The 14,596-nt window shown below is 41.5% G+C and overlaps 1 protein-coding gene across 1 annotated transcript in view; it reads left to right on the forward strand.

Annotated features, from left to right (window-relative positions):
- The first annotated feature begins 1,855 nt into the window (after positions 1-1,855).
- LOC126299329 (U-scoloptoxin(01)-Er1a-like) overlaps positions 1,856-14,596 on the forward strand; it is a 52,015-nt gene continuing 39,274 nt past the window's right edge. Inside the window, exon 1 of the mRNA XM_049991158.1 lies at positions 1,856-1,913. The gene's annotated coding sequence lies outside the window, so the exon portion shown is untranslated. The remainder of the gene's footprint in view (positions 1,914-14,596) is intronic.

The following is a 14,596-nucleotide window of genomic DNA, read 5'->3' on the forward strand; positions in this document are numbered from 1 at the left end:
TACAAGTGGCTTTAGGTATCCCCATAGGAAATAATCTAGAGGATTCAGGTACAATGCACCGGTATTTCTCCATCATATTATGCTGTTCGTCTCTGAACAGCACTGAGTGATAAATGAGTCTGTCATGGATCAGTGTAAATACGACATTACAGAGCAGCCTTATTGACAAGTAAAGTAAACAAAACCTGCACCATGACTTCGTGGTAATCAGGTTCGTCCTCTTTGTTTCCTTGCAGATAAGGAATGCACATGTAAATGAACAGCACAGTACGTGTAAACTTGTACGCACGCTAGTTGTAAATAAGCTGGGAAACAGTAATCCTAGACAAAGCGGTAGACAAGTTTACTTCCATATCTCCTTAAGCCGGCTTTTCCGACCCCAGGTTCCCTATCTCAGATTGTTCAGTGAAAAAAAAAAAAAAATGTCTGTGAGTACTATGGGACTTAACATCTGTGGTAACCAGTCCCCTAGAACTTAGAACTACTTAAACCTAACTAACCTAAGGACATCACACACATCCATGCCCGAGGCAGGATTCGAACCTGCGACCGTAGCAGTCGCGCGGTCCCGGACTGAGCGCCAAGAACCGCTAGACCACCGCGGCCGGCTTGTTCAGTGCAGCATTCTCTATGTCCAGTTACGTTTTTGCACACACTTACAGAAAGACCCTGTATACTGATTGTTATCATGCACAGAGAAGCTGTAACTCTCAAGCAGTCGACAAAAACACTGTGTTGATGAATGTGTAAAATTGTTGGATGTGAGGTCTGCCATTTATGCAAAACACCATTTTTCTCAGTACACAAACATGTATCGGTACCACTGTGCCATCATCGGTGGGGTTTCGTTTTTATTTATTCTGCAATGTGAACATTTTTGTTAAATTATTATAAAATTATGTGCATTTTTCGTTCAAACAACAGATTTTTTTCTTTTTGTAAATACCTTTATATTCGAAGATAGGCGCGAAATAACATTCTAGGAAATGGGTTAACTTCCAGCAAAAAACTTTCTCATCAACATCGTTTGGTTGCAAATGACAAGCTAACTGTAATAATTAACACACAAGTGATCCATAAAATTCATGCACACCAAATGTGAAGGTATATACAAAACGATCTGTTGTTTGAACTAAAAATGCACATAATTTTATAATCATTTAACAAAAATGTTCACATTGCAGACTAAATAAAAACGAAAACTCACTGATGATGGCACAGTGGTGCCTAAACATGTTTGGATACTGAGAAAAACGGTGTTTTGCATAAATGGCGGAACTCACATTCAACAATTTTAACTGCAAACACGGCCAATACAAGGAACTGCAAATCAAAATGATGGATATGTAAATGTATTATTGAAAACGGGCGGAAAATCAGTATGGAACTTGACATAATTAAAGCTACAAAAAAGTGATCGATTGCTGTATTTCTTGAAATAATTAGATGACTACCGCAGGTGAGCGCTCTCAGCCACCGAGAGAGTCGGTTCCTGTCGTAAGGTCTTATTCAGTGCACGAGAGGCTGCATCTCTCAACCGTGTCCCGACGCATCTGGTACGTACGGCGCACTGGAATCCCCGACGTTTATGTAAGTGAAGGATGGGTGTTAAGGACGCCCGGCGCCGAGGTGGGGTGGACGCCCGGCGTCTTGACGCCTCTCCGCCGGTGGCAACAATGGCGCGGCCTTATATAATGGCCGACGAGCAGAGGTAACAATGGCGTGTGTCGTAAGATAATGACGCGTGTGCCCATCCAGCCCGCGCGCTGCTCCACAGACGAGCTGGGGGGGCAGCGCCGGCCGAGGGGGGGATGCTATATAACAGGCAGAGGCGCCGCCACACGCAACCTCCGCCTCCGCCTCCGCCGCCGTCGCAGCTGCTCCAGACCCGAGACCGGACTGCCGCACTCCAGGTACGCAAGCGCGGCTGATACACGCAAGCGTCTCCCAGCTCTCCGACTATTCCAGCTACGGGAACGCTGGGGTCTTCAACTCACAGCGGAGTGATAGCTGAACCATTGCGATGTCCGCCTCGGTTGCTGCGTAGACATCGCGGCATATTGCTAACCGAAGGGGCCCGGGTTCGATTCTTGGCCGGATTTCTTGGCTCGATTGCTGGGTGTTGTGTTGTCCTTACGTCCGTGTCGTCATAATTGACATTCCACTACTGAGACGGCTCTACGGACAAGTCCCGAAAGCCAACAAGTCAAAATAAATAAAGAAAGAAAGAAAACGTGATAATCGTCTAAAACGGTATCCTGCACCAGAACCACGACCTCCTCCTTTAGCAGGTTGTGTACTACCGGTTCGCCCAACTGCTCGTGTCGAAACAGTTCAAATGGCTCTGAGCACTATGGGACTTAACTTCTGACGTCATCAGTCCCCTACAACTTAGAATTACTTAAACCTAACTAACCTAAGGACATCACACACATCCATGCCCGAGGCAGGATTCGAACCTGCGACCGTAGCGGTCGCGCGATTCCAAAATGTAGCGCCTAGAACCGCTCGGCCACCACGGCCGGCGCCGAAACAGTCTTCTGACGTCCGTTGTATCTCTCCCACTGTAACAACCTCCACAAAAGACCATATTTCACACAACCAATGCCAACAAATTCAGGCAATTTGTAATAACCGCTTCAGATAGGAGAGGAATCGGAAAAGTTCAAAGAAGGCCAGCTCGTTTTGTAGTATCGCGAAAGGAGGGAGGGAGTGTCACGGATATGATACCCGAAATGGGGTGGCCATCATTAAAGAAAAGGCAAGTCTCGTTGCGACAGGATCTTCTCACGAAATTTCAATCACCAGTTTTGTCCTCACAGTGTGCAAATATTTTTTTGGCGCCTACGTACATAGGGAGGATTGATGATCATAATAAAATAAGAGAAATCAGAGTTCGCACGGAAAGATTTAAGTGTCCGATTTTCCCGCACGCTGTTCCAGAGTGGGAAGGTAGAGAAATAGTTTGGAGGTGGTTCGATTAAGTCTCTGCTAGGCACTTAATAGTGAACTGCAGAGTAATCATGTTGATGCAGATGTGGATGAATGCCTACTTTATGTTTTGAGTTGGACAATAAATTGAAACTCAGAGAGCAGATTTCTAGTGACAGTAGGGTACATATTTGTAAACTGCATTTTTCATCTACTCTCTCTCTCTCTCTCTCTCTCTCTACTAGCGTTTATCCCGTCGTATGCGGTCCACAGTTTTCATTTCGGTAAATTTATTTTATTTAACTTCGTGGCCGGTTGCCCTTAGAGTCATCACAGCCATTAGGTAACCTAAGGGAAACATGTCGTGTGCGCCATCTGGGCATCGTGTAAACTTTGATCCGTGTGTTTTTGCACTCAGTCTGGTCGGTGTGTGGGACCGATGCCATTATTACACCGCATGGATTTGGTCCGATTCTGGTCTCAAGCTCACGAGCTGTACATTACGCTACAGGAGCAGGTCGCTGCTGTGGTCTTCTGACTTCAAATTAACTAATAAACTAAACTTCCTGGCCAAGATATATTTCCGTGCGTCGGAAAGCGTCAATGATCCCATTTTAGTGATCAACATTTCAACGTCTGATCTGCTCCTCCTCATGTGTTGCTAACACTGATCTTCAACATTCTTTCTATCTTGAGAGCAACGAAACGTTTAAGATGTTAGCAGTGTCTGATGAACTCGATTGTGTCACTCGTCGCAATATGCTACAGGAAAGGAAATTCTCATACCTAGAAATGTGTCTTCTGTCAGTAGCAGAAGGAAATCTTTAGAATAGAGAAAATTAATTTACTTACAATTAAGAATACCATAGAATCATCTACTTTAGTTTTGTAACATTAATCTGAATTTCGGTAGCAATTATTACGCTCTGAGTTTTTTCACATATAACTTTATTCCTTCAATCTATTTTTGTTACATTACAGTGCAGAGTAACAGTATTACGTTAATTAAATACTAATACTGATTTCCATTTTTGTGTACATTAGTGGTTTTCATCCATTAAATTAGCCATGCTTTAGTGACACAGATATATTTCGTAATAATAGTACTTCCGTTTAATCTGGACGGTCATAGCTTTTCTTTTTATTTACTCCGCATATGTTTTCGAGCAATATAAAGTCTGAGAAACTACAGAGACGTCCTAGTTGCTTTCGACTAGTAACTAGACAGCTAAGCTGGTAAAAACATTGCTCGCGACATGCAAGATTCATGGTTCTTGTCTCTTTCCAGCACAAAGTTTTATGCTGCTATGAAGTTTATAACAACAGCAGTCTTCAAAAGCATTTCTATCAAGCTTATTTTAGAAACGAAAATATTTGCATTGGAGATAGTTCCATTCTCAAATTTTTATGTAGTTTTCATTTGAGTATACGGTACCTGGATGTGCTTTTTATGACGCATATATTGCATTGCAAATTCTGTGTGCAGGCGTACAACTATTTCGAAGACCTTGCTTTTTAATTATTCTAAATATTAATTGACGTCACCGCGAATGACTTTTCTTTTTGTACCACACACTGCAATATAAAAGTTATTGAAACAAGATTACGGTTAGTAGTTAGGTTTGTGGTATTTTATGTGGCAAATAAGCAACTTTGATTTCTGTTGAACCCTTCATTTGCATGTCACGCCCCTAGTTGCACATAGCGTCGTCGCGACCTAAAGCTTAAGATAAATTTGCAAATGCAAATGGAAAGAACACAGTAAATTTTCGTTTATGCAATTTAAAAACACCCGCCTTTTCGCCCAATGACAGAACAATATGAGGAATATTAACGAAAATTTTTATCAAATACCTTACAACAGTAACAGTCAGCCTGACCCCTTCCGCCCACTATTGGGCGTTATAGCTTTCATGGACGGTGGTAGGCCGTACGAGTTTTCAAAATATTTCTCTTAGGTTTTTATGAAATTTTGATGAAAGTATTTGGTATTTATTTATTACTATATTCTTTAACTTGCTGCAGCTCTGCTTTATAAATTTTTTAAAGTACAGTTACTTCCCTACTTTATAAATCACCAGTACTGTGGAACCGATGGGAGGTTAGAAAATCTTAGTAGTAATAGAGATAGAAACGTGGACCGTGAGTAAAAAAGGTTGACTACCATTGCTCCACAACAGTACCTCAGATACCTTAAATTCCAGTATTCCATAAGTTTCTTAAAAATTAGCAAAGGTTTTGAAGGAATGTCTAAAGTAAACCTCGTTTTATTTGAAAGCACTAAAGCGATAAATTATTTTTGTCAGCATTGCAAAATAAGATCGTATTTAAACAGTTTATTCGAGCATTATAATTTTCAATATAGTTCAATGTTATTTGGAAAATTGGCCCGGAATTTATTCCGGATATTGAGCACCAAAAAGTAACTCGTATTAATGCAGGAGATAAACTAAAAGTTCACTGTATTCTCCTGAGGTCTGACAGCTTAATGTTTTTTAAAGCAAGTAGCCAGTGAAACACGTTTCATAATATTAACTTTACGCCACAGTTAAGAGAAAAAAATCGTTTATGGTATCCGTCTTCTATGCTTAAGTCTGTAATTCATTACTTACTTCAGCAACCAACAGTGTTTAAGTTGCAGGAATATTTTTCTATAAGTGTTAATACTCACTGCTAAAAAGAACAGTTTCATCATAGGATGACAGCAATGCACAAGTACATATATCTTCAACAACTTCAAGCAAACTACGAACTGCATTAGCACTACGTCCACTCTTCGCAATTTAAAAGAATTAAATGCGAGATATTTCTAATATTTCTGGAGAAAGTGCTTAAATACATAAGAGATATGACAAATGCATAATGTCATGGCCTCTATCTTGGTTCAAGAGCTTTTAAAATAAACATACATGGCGATACAGCGGTATTTCCGAGGGAAAGAAAATTGTTAGTGACATTTATGCGGATGACCTCCTGGGTTTTCTTTCCATATGCATGAGCTGCAATATCCAGAAAGATCCACGCGCTGCATGGCAGCCAACATAGAAATGTCACAGATATTTACACATTGGAGCTACTAACACGAAGTCTAGCAAAGGACGATTCCGTAACTCGAATAACCTCTTTATAAGTAATAACACAATGTGTGAAGAATACCTACAGTTTTCCAGATATTTTATTTGGGGCTTCATAGCATCCTCATAACTGAATATTATCTTATGCAGGTACAGTTGAGGTCTTCAGAAGCTGATTATTGATAGTTTAGTGAATTTTTGTGGATATTATTCGCACCATGAATCGAAGCAACAGATAAGCGATGTTAAAGCAATACTATAAATGTGAGGAAAATGACAGCAATCAGTCACAAAATCTGTCGTTTGCGACTAACTGCCGTTCTTTTGTTAATACTGATATTCTCAATGGTCGCTGCGCACGGAGGTATGTAATGGGTTCCAGTTTGGATGAACTATAAATGTAAGGATTCAAGCTTCGTAATAAGTTTGAGATAAAATGAAACTTATCTCCCGTACGCCAGGACTTGGATGATGCATATTTCGTTTGTTGAACACAGTAAGTTATGCTTGTCACGTATGCAGTTTTTGAAGAAAGTAGGCTGGACACATCTACACATGTAAGTTTCGGTGCTCAGTCTTTGTCACAGATTTACCTAAAGACCACGGTAGGTATTACTTAAAATTAAGTAATTCCTATATACAAAAATTGGACGAATCTTAGCACGTTGTTTTATTTGCGTTAACGTCGGCTGTATTTTGTTCTAACTATCCTTCTTTTTGCATTACTGCCAGCCCGATTCTTTCCCTGTTGAAGTTGAATTTACATAATTTTAGTTGAGGAGGATCATAGTTCACTATCAATCACCCATGACATTCATCGACTGACTGGACTATTTACGATTTGTTTTGGTCAGCGACATACCACTCTTCAACAACTTGAAGAAAGAAACTGTCACCAAGTCGAAGATTGCTTTGAGTATCGCATTGCCAGACCTAGCCCTTTTGATGTGATCTACACTCGTCTTCCTGGAACCTGAGAAATAACTCACTTTAGCACTTACTTGAGAACCTACAAATTCTTTTGGAATGGAACAATAGTGTGGATTGATGCTCACAATGCTTTTCACGTAAGACATGAGAAAAAATAAACAGGGATTCCAGCGAGATTCGAACGCAGGATTTTTAGATTTCTAGAACGATTTCTTAAAGAAGTAAGTCTAAACTGTTAATTAAAAGACTATTTTTGTGCGAAAGGTTTCTGATGGAAGTAAGGCAAAGACTGACAAAGATGAAAATTTTTAGATTCACCAGACCGAGAACTGTAACCGAATGATATATACAACCACCACGCTATGACCATGTTGAAGGCGGGGTAAGGGAATCGGAGTGGGGAATGTATCCTCGACTCTTATTATCTGACAATTGCCTTCCTTCTTCCCAAAAGTGGTTGAACTGAAAAGGGTACAAACGAGGATACGTCATGGCTTTTCTGAAAAAACCTTGTAGAAACAATTATATTTTTATGTAAGAGCTAGAATCATAACAGTGTCTCTCAGAGCCTATAAATAGTGATTGTTTTATGTGGAGACTTTAACTACATCGCAGTGATAATACTTATAAATACCAATAAATCTAATACTTCCTGCAGATGAATATCTGTATTGAACTGTGAAGAAAAAGCTGCTTCTTGGAAAACAAAATATTTAAATTCTTACATGCATTTTAAGAAGAGATTAAGATTACAACTTAATATAATGTGTTTTTAATAGCATACTATTAATAATATGAGCGATCGGACTGAAGCAAATTTTAGAACACACAATTTTCATTCCAGTGGAGCAGCGCTAAAAACCAAGTGGGGCATGATTGGAGAAAACTAGTTCAGTTGAATTTTGGGACATTTCCTTAGAAACAAACAGTTACATCTACCACTCTATTCTCTGGCTGAACAGTGCTCCGTGGGTGTCGACCGTGCGTTTACTCTTGACCTTCTTGTAAATCATTCGGTGACTTCTTTGGAGCTCGATATCCATGACCGTGCTTGCATGACAATAAAGTAGACTGAGGATGCTGCTTTGAAGTAAGCCCAGTTATATTGCTTTTCTCTTAAACAGAATCTGTTTGGTTTCTATTCCTCCATCACCATCAGGTCGTTTAAAAGGTGATATGTACTGAATAATAAATACACGTAAATATGAAGCGATCATCAATGTTATTGTGAGATTTTATAAAGCAGGTGTTTTAGCTCCACATATAACAGTTAGTTTAGCTACCTGCCTTGGATTATTCAACTCGTTCCCTTTACATGCTTAATTAATTGCAGCTAGAATTCTGAGAAAACTCTAATTTTTACCTGAAGTCAGAGAGCTCAGAAAACAATTAAATGAGGAACTAATATAACTATTCCTGGCAAATTTAAACTGTGTGCCGGATCGAGACTCGAACTCGGGACCTTTGCCTTTCGCGGGCAAGTGCTTTGCCATCTGAGCTATCCGAGCACGCCTCACGACCCGTCCTCACAGCTTCAATTCTGCCAGTACCTCGTCTCCTACCTTCTAAACTTCACAGATGAATTTTGTAAAAGTTACAGTGAGGTTCAGGCAGTAGCCATATCCTCTCTGACGCTGGGGTGCGAGGGCTTAGTGATGAATCGTGCCGTCAAATTCAGTGCCCCCTTGGAACCATCACCCGCTTCGGAGCACGCCTTGCACTCCTGTGTAGGACAGCCTCTGATCGTGTACATCTTCTTATTTCTCACATAATCTACCTTTTACAATAAATAAAATGAACCCACTGTTGAGTTCTTGCATCTACAGCTTCATGACTTTCTTGCAACTCATAGTTAAGTGAAAGGGTTCATCGAACCACCTTCAAGTTATTTCTCTGTTACGAGGTGATTTCGAAAAGTAAGTTGCACAATATCATGGCAGGCCAAGGAACTTTTATTGAATGCTGCACTGTTCCCTCATGTGACACAGAAGCGTGACACTGTTTCACAACACAGTCACCAAGGTTCTGTAAACAACGGTCGGAATATTCTACAATTCGTTCAGTCCTTCGGCGATAGAACCCCGCTCCTTGGTCTCAGAGCCATTCGAGTGGACGTCCTCGTCGTTGCAAAATCTCATTCCACCTGGATGTTCTTTCAGCTTGCAGTAAAGCTGGAAATCGAAGTTTAGTATCTGGGTTTTCTGACCACTATCACCCACGTTTGTGCGGTCTCGGTCAAATTATTGGCACCCTTCCACTGCGGCTGGACGTGACTTCGGTATTGGTCCATATAGCGCTAGGATTCCACAGTGAATGTATGCGCATATCAGACATTTTCTCTTCGAAGATCTTACCGTCCCGTCTACAGCAACTTTGGAGTAAGTTTCTAGTTGCCGCGCCATTTCCGTGGCACACTGTAAAGCACCTGTACCGCAGCAACACTGTCCGAAGGAATCTCGGAATATCTACTCTCTTCTGTCAATGCGCCACTCTTTTTGCTCAATGTTCGTACCGTCGGACGACATGTGTAAATTACTTTTGAAGCCCCTGAATATTAATAGCTGAAGTTTATAAAAAGACCCGGATCTCGGATAGTACGTATACAGACTTCTAAAATCCTCACGTTTTCTGTATAATTTCTGATTATGCTATCAACAGTAATGTCCCCTCTCCCACAGATGACATTTGCTGTTTGCCAAATCATTTGCAGTATCAACCACGTTTATTCTGAATGAGCTAAAATTTAATGAAGCAGCTCGCTGGAATATTCTCCTTATTAGAACTCGAAACTCACTGCCAGTAATCTTTCAGATGCACTTGGTGCCATCATTTGTTGTTCATGGGCGACTGTTTTAAATGAATTCCATACTTTACTAGATCATTCTCACGGTATCATTTATAAAACTATATTGAATCTATATCTGCGTACATTCTTTATACTGCCTGGAGCTATTTCGCTATCTGTAAAAAGGTCTACAAAGTTAGGTCTTAGATGAAACATACTTTGGCCTTTTTTTTTTTTTTTTTGGATGGACACCACAGCCTCAATAAATCTGAGAAGGATATTATTCACTACTCCACCAGGCTTCTTTTTAACGAAACGACTACGAAGCATCCATATCTGTTACTATAGGTAACTACTCCGTTTGTTTAAGGCTACATCCAATGAGATACATGACTTTCAAGTTGTAGGTCTCTTTTTTTATGGTGTGTTGTTATATTTCTTAGATCCATTTGAGAAACGAGAGACTAAATAAAAATTTTAAAAGCCATCTGGTGGAATAATGTCCTGCTTCAAAAGAAACATGCTTTCTTTGACCTTATTCAGCCTCCCCAGAAACAAACACGACCTACCGAAGAAACTCGTTCTCCAGGTCCTCCACGTTACCGCAGATATTTAGCGAAAGGACGCGTAAACATAATTTACGGAGAAGGCTGCTGGTCGTTTAGCTGGCGTAGCGGAGCGCCCGCTCCCACAAAGGGCCAGGAGAGTTATACCCGCCAACTACTGTGAAAGGCGACGCGGTAGCGGCTCAGATATATCTTCCAGCTGCCGTCTGCCAGTCGTGAAGCTCCCAGTCCTTTGCGGGCCTCGTTTAATAGCTCTGCTTCGCTCCGACACAGTCTCAGAAAGCCATTAGCAAAGAAGAATAGGTGTTTCAGGCAGACTGGTTCCCACAGGAACTGGAATTCGCCGTTTCCTGGAAATATTAGGAAACCCTTCAGAATTGGCACTCATACAGTACTGGCCATTAAAATTGTTACACCGCGAAGATGACGTGCTACAGACGCGAAATTTAACCGACAGGAAGAAGATGCTTTGATATGCAAATGATTAGCTTTTCAGAGCATTCACACAAGATTGCCGCCGGTGGCGACACCTACAACGTGCTGGCATGAGGAAAGTTTCCAAACGATTTCTCATACACAAACAGTAGTTGACCACCGTTGCCTGGTGAAACGTTGTTGTGATGCCTCGTGTAAGGAGGAGAAATGCGTACCATCACGTTTCCGACTTTGATAAAGGTCGGATTACAGCCTATCGCGATTGCGGTTTATTGTATCGCGACATTGCTGCTCGCGTTGGTCGATATCCAATGACTGTTAGCAGAATATGGTATCGGTTGGTTCACGAGGGTAATACGAAACGCCGTGCTCGATCCAAACGGCCTTGTATCACTAGCAGTCGAGATGACAGGCATCTTATCCGCATGGCTGTAACGGATCGTCCAGCCACGTCTCGATCCCTGAGGCAACATATGGGTACGTTTGCAGGACAACAATCATCTGCACGAACAGTTCGATGACGTTTGCAGCAGCATGGACTATCAGCTCGGAGACCATGGCTGCGGTTATCCTTGACGCTGCATCACAGACAGGAGCGCCTGCGATGGTGTACTCAACGACGAACCTGGGTGCACGAATGACAAAACGTTATATTTTCGGATGAATCCAGGTTCTGTTTACAGCATCATGATGGTCGCATCCGTGTTTGGCGACATCACGGTGAACGCACATTGGAAGCGTGTATTCGTCATCTCCATACTGGCGTATCACCCGGCGTGATGGTATGAGGTGCCATTGGTTACACGTCTCGGTCACATCTTGTTCACATTAACGGCACTTTGAACAGTGGACGATACATTACAGATGTTTTACGACCCTTGGCTCTACCCTGCATTCGATCCCGGCGAAACCCTACATTTCAGCAGGATAATGCACGACCGCGTGTTGCACGTCCTGTACGGGCCTTTCTGGATACGGAAAATGTTCGACTACAGCCATGGCCAGCACATTCTCCAGATCTTTCACCAATTGAAAACGTCTGGTCAATAGTGGCCGAGCAACTGGCTCGTCAGAATACGCCATTCACTACTCTTGATGAAGTCGTGTTGAAGCTGCATGGGCAGCTGTACCTATACACTCAACCCAAGCAATATTTTAACTCAATGCCCAGGCGTATGTAGGCCGTTTTTACGGCCAGAGCTGGTCGTTCTGGGTACTGAATTCTCAGGATCTATGCATCCAAATTGCGTGAAAATGTAATCACATGTCACATTAGTATAATATATTTGTCCAATGAATATCCGTTTATCATCTGCATTTCCTCTCGGTGTAGCAATTTTAATGGCCAGTAGTGTATTTGAAGAACAACTTTTTGCCAGATACAATTTTATTGTTTTTTACCCAACATATTACAGTACTGTTGTGACGTCTTAAGTGGAAACTTGTTTTCATTCCGAAAATTATGAATATAATCTACGGGTGACAGTTATTGAATTGTATGAAATAAAATCGTCATAACTTCTGAACGGTTTGCGTCAGGAATTTGAAAATGCACGGTGGGCCCTGGGGCATGATGGGAGTCAGTATGTGCATGCATGGTTTGGTTTAGCGACGAGGTTCTCTTTCATTTGGATGGGTTCGTCAACAAGCAAAATCCGAGCATTTGGGTGACTCAGAGTCCGCACTTCGCGATCGTAAGTCTCTTCACCCTAAACGGATAACTGTATAGGGTGCGATATTCCTTGATGGCACAGTGAGTACCGAACGGTACTTGAAGGTTTTAGAAGATGATTTAGCCCCATTATCCAATGTTACCCTGATTTAGACAAGATGTAGTTCATGCAAGATGGCGCTCGACCCCATCGAAGCAGGAGTGTGGTTAATGTCCTGGAGGATCTGTATGGGGACAGCATTCTGGTTCTGGGGTACCCAGAGGCCACTGGCATAGGCCTCGCTTGGCCGCCGTATTCTCCGAATCTGAACACATGCGATCCTTTTTGTGGGGCTATATTAAAGACAGGATCTATAGCAATAATCCCAAAACAATTGCTGAGCTGAAAACAGCCATTCAGGAGATCATCGAAATTATCTACGTTCCGACACTTCAGCGGATCATGCAGAATTTCTCTATTCATCTGCGACACACCATCGCCAATGATGGCAGTCATATCGAACATGTCATAACCTAAATTCGAATATCTGTAGTGACGTTTACATGTTGAATAAAGTGTGTTCACGCCGTAGTTTGTAGCTAATTCACGTTTTTTTTCATGTAGTTCAATAACCGTCACCCTCTATTTGGTGATTTAAGATATCGCGGGAAAAAATATCTTATTAAGTAAACTATATTCATAAATTCGGAACTACCCTGTAATAGCTTACGCTTCGCAGCTCTGTATATTGCAGAATATCTTTCGCTATTGGATCCTATGATAAGTGAAGAGTTTCACTTGCAAAACGGGATCTATTAATAGGTTAAAAGGAACTTGAAATATGTCTCTGGTATAGACTTGACAGTCACTTGTACAATCTGTACTGGTATACTCCTGAAGTGTGTGGAATGCAAAGGTGAACAAATAGGGGGTGTCAAGTTTATACACCGAACGGCGGCGTTAATAGTCACAGGTTTGTTTGCCGTGTAAGAAAATAAAACGAGATGCTCAGTTGAGCGCACATTCAAATAAAGACGCCTAATATCTCTCGCAAATCCACATACAAAATTCCAGAATCTAGTTTTCAAAGCGGAATCTAAGAGTATTCTTCAGTATCATACCTATTGCATTTGTAGAAACCTTGAAGGACAAATTGGAATGATAATTGCACTCATTGGCTCCAGTACCATAAATGAGTGGAAAACGGAGAAACCTAATACACAGTAAATTAAAAAGTGCTCTACGACATCCACTGTAAAGTAATTCGCAAAAGATGGATGTAGATACAAATACGGAAGGAAAGATCGTGGAACTGGTCTCTAGCGATTTAAGACGATGATGGGCAACCTAAAATACGGTAGTGCGACGGGTCTGAAGCCTGCTCCTTCCGAATACAAAACTGCAATACTTGACCGCTGCGTTGCCATTTTCAGCTACAGACAGCAAGCGAGTCCATTTCATACATTTTTCTTCATAATGGTTGTAGAAAGAATTACTGTGATTCTAAATTTCTTTCTCTCACATCCTGTGCGTTGAAGAACCGACTATTGACCACATGAGCTCCTTGGAATTAATTACAGATGCACACCTCCAAAGACATAGACTGTCTGTCTTTACAAAACCATTTCGTGCTTTGGAATATGCATTACATATAAGTTCTTCAGCATTCAAGAACTTAATATTGTACGGAATGCAACCCAAAGCTTTATCTTCGTTATTGGAATCAATCCATTGTTACTTCCCAACCGTGCCAGACCACACAGTGGTAGAATGCTAGACTAGTAACTGGGATAATTTTAATTTTTAGTTAGTTTGACATCCCGTCGGCGCCAAAGTTATTACCTATAACTTTGTTAGACAGTGGGTTGTCTGTGATCTAGCTGATGGAATGATTGTGACGATCTCCTCAAGCGATTTAGGGACCCTACGATGTCTAATACAAGACATTCGTTTCAGAACTGCATAGCGCTTCGATTCCCCTTGGGACCATCTAGGTAACATGTATCCCAGAATCGCTCCGAGTGAATTTTCGAACCATTCCTCAGCTAAGCCACAGCCGCTAAAGAGTCTCGCTGACTCTGATCGAGAGATGCGGCGCATTGGTTGAGACGCATCTCATGGGTTTCTAACATACTGTACATGACGGCACCGCCTCTTACAGCCTGTGATGATGGTTAGAAGAACATGTGATCTCTGTGAAATATGTTAATATCGCTGGCAAGT

This window comes from Schistocerca gregaria, chromosome X (genome assembly GCF_023897955.1).
Source record: "Schistocerca gregaria isolate iqSchGreg1 chromosome X, iqSchGreg1.2, whole genome shotgun sequence".
In the NCBI taxonomy this organism is placed as follows: Eukaryota; Metazoa; Arthropoda; class Insecta; order Orthoptera; family Acrididae; genus Schistocerca; species Schistocerca gregaria.